Source organism: Schistocerca serialis, chromosome 10 (assembly GCF_023864345.2).
Source record: "Schistocerca serialis cubense isolate TAMUIC-IGC-003099 chromosome 10, iqSchSeri2.2, whole genome shotgun sequence".
Taxonomy (NCBI): Eukaryota; Metazoa; Arthropoda; class Insecta; order Orthoptera; family Acrididae; genus Schistocerca; species Schistocerca serialis.
In genome coordinates this window covers 117829479-117837868 of record NC_064647.1, presented here as the reverse complement: position 1 = coordinate 117837868, position 8390 = coordinate 117829479, and the positions used below count along the sequence as shown (strand labels likewise).

The 8390-nt window shown below is 41.8% G+C and overlaps 1 non-coding gene across 1 annotated transcript; it reads right to left on the bottom strand.

The window, feature by feature from the left end:
* Window positions 1-7400: 7400 nt before the first annotated feature.
* Trnat-ugu (transfer RNA threonine (anticodon UGU)) lies at window positions 7401-7475 on the bottom strand. Its single transcript has one exon. It is a non-coding gene; the product is annotated as a tRNA-Thr (tRNA).
* Between the last annotated feature and the right edge of the window lie 915 nt (window positions 7476-8390).

Here is an 8390-nt window from a genome sequence, read left to right as displayed (position 1 = left end):
CTTCCCCGTCCTTCCCTAATCCGATGAGACCGATGACCTCGCTGTCTGGTCTCCTTCCTCAAAACCAACCAACCAACTTATACAAGCACGCCATGATGCAGACACTGCTGGTTGGTGGATTTCAATGGGTGCCCGAAAACGAATTAGAGGGATGAGGTGGAAAAATATTGCGGCCAGCGGTGATTCTGATGTAGGATATGTGGTGGAGGCAGACCTCATATAACCTGTTAGTTTGCATGAAATGACAAGTGACTTGCTCTTATGTCCAGAGCAACAAGTTCCATGAGGAAGCACTATCGCTAAACTGACCACCACTGTTGGACACAAAAGAGGTATGTAATTCATTATCGTAATCTCCAGCAGTGTCTCAGCTTAGGAATGGAGCTAGGTAGAATCACACGGGCTGGTTCCTTCAATTAGTCCCCCTGGTTGAAGGAGTATATTGAATACTGAAAAGAGGGTGGTCACGACTAGTGATTTTGAAAACGACTTACAAATTAATGAATAATTCAATTTTTGGTAAAACTGTACAGAATGTGAGAAATGAACGTGATATTTTGATTAGGACTGAATGGGATGGGCGTTGGGGCATAAGAAACTGTATCGCCAGACCAAATTATAAGTGGGTCACAATTTTCAGTTGTTGCTGTGGAGTGTTGAAGGTTTCAGTAGAGTTTACAAAACCAGTGTATTTGGGTATGTGTATATTGGATATCTCCAAACTGCAGGGTACCGATTCCACTATGAGTTTGCTAAAACTCATTTCGTGGAGCCAAACTTACTTTATATGAAAACAGACAGCTTCATCTACTGGCTGAAGAACTTGCGATCCATATGTAGTAAATAGATGTCACAGTAATCAATTCCACACAGTCGAAACTTCCTGGCAGATTAAAACTGTGTGCCGGACTGAGACTCGAACTCGGGACCTTTGCCTTTTGCGGGAAAGTGCTCTACCAACTGAGCTACCCAAGCACGACAGAAAGGATATTGCGGAGACACATGCTTGCACATGCTTGGATAGCTCAGTTGGTAGAGCACTTGCCTGCGAAAGGCAAAAGTTCCGATTTCGAGTCTCGGTCGGGCACAGAGTTTTAATCTGCCAGGAAGTTTCATATCAGTGCACACTCCGCTGCAGAGTGAAAATCTCATTCAGGTACCATAATATCTAGTCAGTGCTATATAAGCAGTATGTGTTGCGAAAAAAGTTAAAAACGTGCAATGTACATAAAAGGTTTAAGAAATTGAACCAAAATCATCACAAAAGTTTAAAAAATAAAAATGAAGGAAAAAAATTGTTTATCATATTGTTTCTCGCTTTTGTGCTTCATGTGCATGTGTAAATAGATTGGTTTTTAAGTTTCACCTATCGCTTGCTATCCAAGTCATACTAGTTTTAAGTGTGAGTTCCACCCAATTCGTTTTAGAGCAGCTGTTTGGGATGAACATTTTGGGGCTATCCACTTCATCGTATTATTTAATCATTTCAGCTACTTGAGGTGGAAAATGTTTGGAGTCACCCAGTTCGAAGCATAAATTAAGTCTTCTGTTTGGTTAGAATGTCACTAGTAACAGCATTAGTGTAAGAGAAACTATACCTCTGCAATAGCTGTAACCAGTACTGCAATGTAAAGTACAAAAAAAAATTCAATCAGGACTATTATTTTTAAAAATTATGAACTTTAAATAAAAAAAATCAAACAGTTACATGAAATGTGAATTTAAAAGCAGTATTACTTCGTGTACTGTAAAAACAAGATTTGTGGGTGTAAAGCTGTATTACTACTGTGAGTATTTATGACTAAAGAAAAAATTGTTATTCGTTACCAGGCGCGGCTCGTAATTAAAGGCTCTGAGGCGGAGCCGCCCCAAAATATATGTTAAAGTAAATTTCGCAAGAACGTATTACATAATTTAAATTATCAGGACGAATTTCGCGTATCTCCCATTCCGATTAAAATAACGACGGTCAACGTTTTTGGAACTGTTTGTATTGATAGGTGTTTTCCGAACGGTTAGTAGTGTTTAGGCTGTGCCTTGGAACGTTCGTAAGCTGCATGTAGTAGCGGTTTGGGGCGTGGCTTCTACATAGTAACGCTCTTTATGGGCGACCCGAAGGCTCAGAGCTTGTAGCCTAAGGGTGTCATAACAGCCACCACACGTATGTCACGTTCCACTATCTCTGTCTCTGCACATCTCTGCTACGCTTCGATGCGTCACTAATTGACGTTTAGTATTATTGTTTTGATAATGTTTTACATAGTTGTTTTGTTTCTGCAATTGGCTATTTTATCCACATTTAGAATAAGTTTGCAAATATTCCGCCAGAGTGCACTAGACTACAGTAACATAACAGTACTGCCATCTAGCGAGATTTTCATAAGTGATTAGAGGACAAAGCGCGCGAAAATTGTCCCGTTACTTTACTTTCTTTAACTTGCTTGCTGATGCTGACTCCTTTGGTTGATACCATGTGATATTAGCAAGTTTCTTTTTCGGAGTGTATTTTGCAAGATTTTAATGAAAGAACTAGGTGCACCCAGACCCGATCTAACGATCAATGAAGAACAGAAACAGTGTAAATCTTGGCAAGGATACAAACGCAGTTTTAATAGAGCAATGTACGATGCAGCTGAGTGGTTGTGTGGTTGTGAAGCGAAAAATGCATTTTTCTGTTTCACCTGTCTTCTTACAAATAGTACTGACTGTGCCTGGACTGAAACTGGTATCACCGACGTAAAGAATTTTCACGCAAAGGTGAAAAACCACAATTCCAGCGAAAAACATTTAAATGGTTTCATTGAGTTTTCAGTGCTAGGGAAGGTGGACATTATGTGACAATTAGACAGTGCTTACCGCCGTAATATAAAGATATATAATAAAAATGATTTTAAAAAATCGGTATAATCTGGGTAAACTGATAGATACGATTTGTTGCAAAGTGTTAGAAAATGTAATGATGACGTATAAAAACACTAACCAAAGATTTTAACTCGAAGTTAGCTTCTAATGATGTTTAATACCTGATTATAGAAGATACAGTACGTAAAATTATGGGTAGAGAGTGATCTGTCCACCCCCCTCCCCCTGAATTCTTAGTTGTTTATTTCGGACAAATCTGTAGCGTAACCCGAGGTCTACGTTGGCTCCGATAAATGACGCAGCCTTCCCCAGTATAGAAACCACGAGCCGTGCCTGTTCGTTACCATACGTCGTTGTTCTTATTTCACAAATCCCCACCCTTACAAAGGCTGTGCAAGATGCACAAGATATTACTTTAAAGCATGAGGGGGGGGGGTGACGTTTAAGGTGGAGGAAAACAAAATATATGTAATGATTGCATGGGATTTCGCTTATCGTGTTGCACATACAGGTTTTTGGGAAGAGGCAGCGAGTGACAGTGTCCGCTTCTAAAGACATATAGCAGACATGGCTGAAATTATATCTCCAAAGCCACAGACATAGGATCTGGGCAAAGCTACATACCATCTAAGTAGGACGTAGGTAGAAAGAAAGAAAAACACAGAATGTGAGGTAAAAATTTTATTTATTTTCATTAATACAACTTAAAAGTAATTTTACATTTTCATAAGCAGACACAACGCTATTTTCACACATCTTCTTCCTCTCGAACTTTTGGATAGCAGGGCACCCGTGGAATTGCAGGTCTTGAATAGATGCAAGCTTGAAGATTCGCTGCATCCATGCGATCTTCTCCTCGCCTTTGACGTAGATCATGGCCTCAGGATGATCGAATATTCGAAGTGAAGTCATCATTTCTTTATAAGGTAGACCAGTATCTTCCCAGTGGAGTCCATGAAAGAAACGTATTAGCCACTTTGCGCTCCTCCATGTTTTAGCACAGTTCACATCCTTGAAAGGCCTCAGTGATGCAATTCTTACTGAGAATGTCCCTATTTACCAGCATCTTCTGTGTATGCTATGAGTGCAACAGCTTTAAATACGAATTTTCTACACTCATCATCATAGAAACCTTGAATGTCGACAACGACGTTCACACTGTAAGATATCACTGTGAAATGTTCTGAGCATGCAACAGCTCTTGGTCATTTATACAGCATGCTGCACAATACCAGAAAGTGGGCAATAGTTAATCACACGATCATGTAGAACTAGAGCATACGTTATAGTGTGTTCTGGGAAATTTGATGAAGATTCAAATTCGATTTGTACATCTATCGGTCCTGATTTAATTATCTCATTCTGCTAGAACAGTCTATCACGATGATTGGTGCCAGCTCCTTGAATTTCCGTAGATTGAGTCAGCATCCTTCCTCTTCAACACCTTCATACTAAGAAGCACGGAATCTTGCATACATGCCGAATGCTAGACTGTATACATTCCAATCCCACTGTAGCAGTAAATTGTCAAACGGATAGAATTCGGAATTCAAGTAGACTCTGGCATTAGTTAAATTACAGTTGTCAAATATGGTGGAAACATTTGACAAATTCCCCCTCCTATTGGTCTGGAATGCAAGTACAATGAATCTTGGTGTTTCTAGGTTTTAATAGTTCATGTGTACTTGCTCGCTGTCGGTAGTACTGGATACCGAAAAACCTCCCATGAGCGGAAAGTTAATGGCAGATATGTATCAGTATTCAGAACTTTCAAAAGCTTCAAACGTTCCTCGTCTGCCACTGTGATGTGCAGCATTTTCCATGTAATTTTATTGCTCTTCTTGAACTTCTTGAATGTATGAGTTACTATTTGTTGCGACCCATACCAGAATCAGCTCCTGTTTAGCATTCATAATAAATCGCTGCATGTCCTCAAAGTACCCCATGAGCATTTTTAGTGGTATGCATGCAGTAAATCGGCAGTACTCTTCTGCACACAGCTCGTCTGTAAACCATCCTGCACTTTCTAAGCCATTCAAATCCGAGGATGATGATGAGACATAAGTTTTAAGGGTTGATGCTATGCCGACATTACGTGTATGATCAATCTCTACCCAATTAGGTTCATAATGTATTTCTTGGAACAGGAATGCCAAAGCATTGTGTGTAAGCCTTGATCCCACTGTATGTCTACCATCCTTTTTCTTAAAGGATCCGTCCAAACATATGAAACTCTTATATGGAAGAGTTAAAGCATGTTGATGCTGGATGCCAATCCTACTTTCATCGTTCTTGTTAAATGTCGTTGAAGCATAAGGTTTATGCGAGAAGTATTCCTGGTGTATGATTCACTCATCATATTCCACTGGGTGAGATATATTGAGGGACGACGTTATTGCGAAGTTTGAAGCCTACTGATTTAAAAAACCTGTTGTTCGCAAGTGTTACCACCTTGTGGTTCTGCTGCGAAGTGCTATGCTGTGCGCTGTATGCACTGATTTTATACCTTATGTCCATCTTGTCGCAGATGTAGTCATACAATGATTTGTTCACCACGAAAGTCAACACATTGGTTATTCTGATCCAAAATACGCAGCTCCAGATAGTCCAATGTCTGAACTGTCACTGGAAGGTATATAACGGTGGTAGGAGTCTCAACAATCTTATACCCAGTTCCAACGGATGGGAAGAATCCGTAAATTGAATGAACCAATCTATCATTGGGATATGAGTTCACTGCAAAGTTACACTCAACACGGATTGTACTGACAAGGGAGAATATCCACTGTCTCATCAGATTTGTAAAATTTATTGGGATCCATTTCCAAAACCTGTCCCTTTGTGAAACACAGTAGTGGGCCTATTGAACCTTTCTGTTTAAAGTCAATCGAAGCATTCAACGTCCTTATATCAGATTTAAGAGTACTGATGTTTTAAAACTTCGTTTAAATCGTCAATATCGTATAAAACAGGTTCAATTTCTACGATTTCTTCTTTACCATTAATTTCCAGATGCAGTTTATTGTTAGCCTCTGCGATATTTTGTATGGTGTTGTATGTCTCCAGTCCAATCAGCGCGATGTTTCAAACTCCAACGCTTAACTCAGTTGGTGGGAAGTAATTCGCACCTCGTACAGATGATCATTCTTTTAATGTCAGAGTGCACGATGTTGCATCCAAACGTCGACTGGTGAATGGGTGTTTAATGCCCGGCCTTATATATCATTCATAAAAGTGAGAAGGAACATTATGCATAGACGACCACACAGGAATGTAAATTGTAGAACACATGTCTTCTGCCTGTGAAGTATCGTTGTAATTCTTCTGCAGGCCGCTATTTGAGTGGAAATAGTAGACGTTATTTGTATTTCTGTTTTTAACATATGCTACCCAGTGAGTTCCAGGTCCTCCTGCTACATCCAGATTCGCAATTCCTCATTCTCCTGATTTCCCCTAGTCTTTGGTAACGTATTGCGCATAAACACACCTCGGAATGTTGAATTTCTTCGTAACAAACTTAAGCAGAACTGTATTTGTAAGTGCCCGGTCTGGTAGGGCTGCTATGGGGCTTTTTTTTATTTATGAAGAGACCTAGTTCTCTCTCGTATGGTTTCTAGTATAACCCTTTTCCGATGGCTGCTGCCTCCATCATGCGGTTATGTCTTCGTGCCTCCCGCAGTTGCTCCTGAGAGCTTTGTGCATTCTTGACTGTTCAAAAAATGGTTCAAATGGCTCTGAACACTATGGGACTTAACTGCTGAGGTCATCAGTCCCCTAAAACTTAGAACTACTTAAACCTAAGTAACCTAAGGACATCACACACATCCATGCGCGAGGCAGGATTCGAACCTGCGACCGTAGCGATCGCGCGGCTCCAGACTGTAGCGTCTAGAACCGCTCGGCCACTCCGGCCGGCATTCTTGACTGTCCTGGCAATAGCTGCAGCACCCCCAGCCAGTGAACCCACCACTGAGAGACCGGCTAATGCAGGAATAAGGAATGGAATAATTCCACCTGCCGTCTTGGGTATTGGTAGAACCTTGGGTGGTTTGGCTCTGAGCACTATGGGACTTAACTGCTGAGGTCATCAGTCCCCTAGAACTTAGAACTACTTAAACCCAACTAACCTAAGGACATTACACACATCCATGCCCGAGGTAGGATTCGAACCTGCGACCGAAGCGGTCACGCGGTTCCAGACTGTAGCTAGAACCGCTCGGCCACTCCGGCCAGCTTGGGTGGTTTAATTGAACATTTTTTTTCTCACTCCTTTCTGCTTCAGGGCGCTTTTAACTGCATACAACGCTGTCAGGATACAGTTTTTCATGCGCCCTTTGGTTCCTTAGCGCTCTACGTGCAGCGTTCATGAATTTGCTGAACTTCTCCGTACCCAAACCCAACTTAACTTTCTTTCAGACTCCGAAAGAACAGATACCATTGGTGACCATGCAGCTCGTTAGAATGAAATTACAATGAAATGAACACCCTTAGCTGCTTACAGGCGTTGACATACGTCAACAGGGACAGATGAAAATGTGTGCCACGACTGGGACTCGAACCCAGGATCTCCCGCTTACATGGCAGACGCTCTATCCAACTGAGCCACCGAGGGCACAGAGCGCGACTGCAGGGATTTATCTCTGGCACGCCTCCCACGAAACCCACATTCTCAACGTATTGTCCTGCACTACATTCGTAGTGCCCCCGTCCGAAAGAACAGATACCATCTTAGTAAATATATATAGTTAAGGCTCACCGGCCACTTGGCCTTCTTCTTCTTCTGTGCGAGTGCACAGACAGTGCCCGAACTCTTACGGGAATCGGCAACGCGCTGCGAGTAATGAGTATAATGGGTGGGGGCGCTACGAATGTAGTGCGCGACAATACGTTGAGAATGTGGGTTTCGCGGGAGGTGTGCCAGAGATATATCCCTGCAGTCGTGCTGTCCTCTGTGTCCTCGGTGGCTCAGATGGATAGAGCATCTGCCATGTAAGCGGGAGATCCCGGATTGGAGTCCTGGTCGGGGCACACATTTTCATCTGTCCCCGTTGACGTATGTCAACACCTGTAAGCAGCTAATGGTGTTCATTTCATTGTAATTCCATACACACTTCGTCGAATAAATTTATTCCCTTATCACCGCGTGCTATTCATATTTGAAGTTTTGTTCTAGGTCCACAGTTGTTATATCCGGGAATGTGTAATTCGCCTCGTAGTTTGTCGAGAATACCACCTCCTCTTCTAATGCATCTTCTATCACGCATGTCATACTACTGAGGTGCTTTTCGTCTGCGCTCTCTGTCATATAACAAATCGTCAGCGTCGATCCAGCTGTTTTGTGATGTGGGAAAACTAATCCATTTAATCAATGCTCTATTCCCTCGACGCCATACGAGATACACATCTTGTTACAAGCTCTTCTGTAACTCTTGTGTCTAAAGGCATCCTGCAATTTCAGTACCACTGCTGTCCTTTAAGAGGTAGGTTCTATGATTCGTTCTCTGCACTTTGTAAACTGTAAATATCTC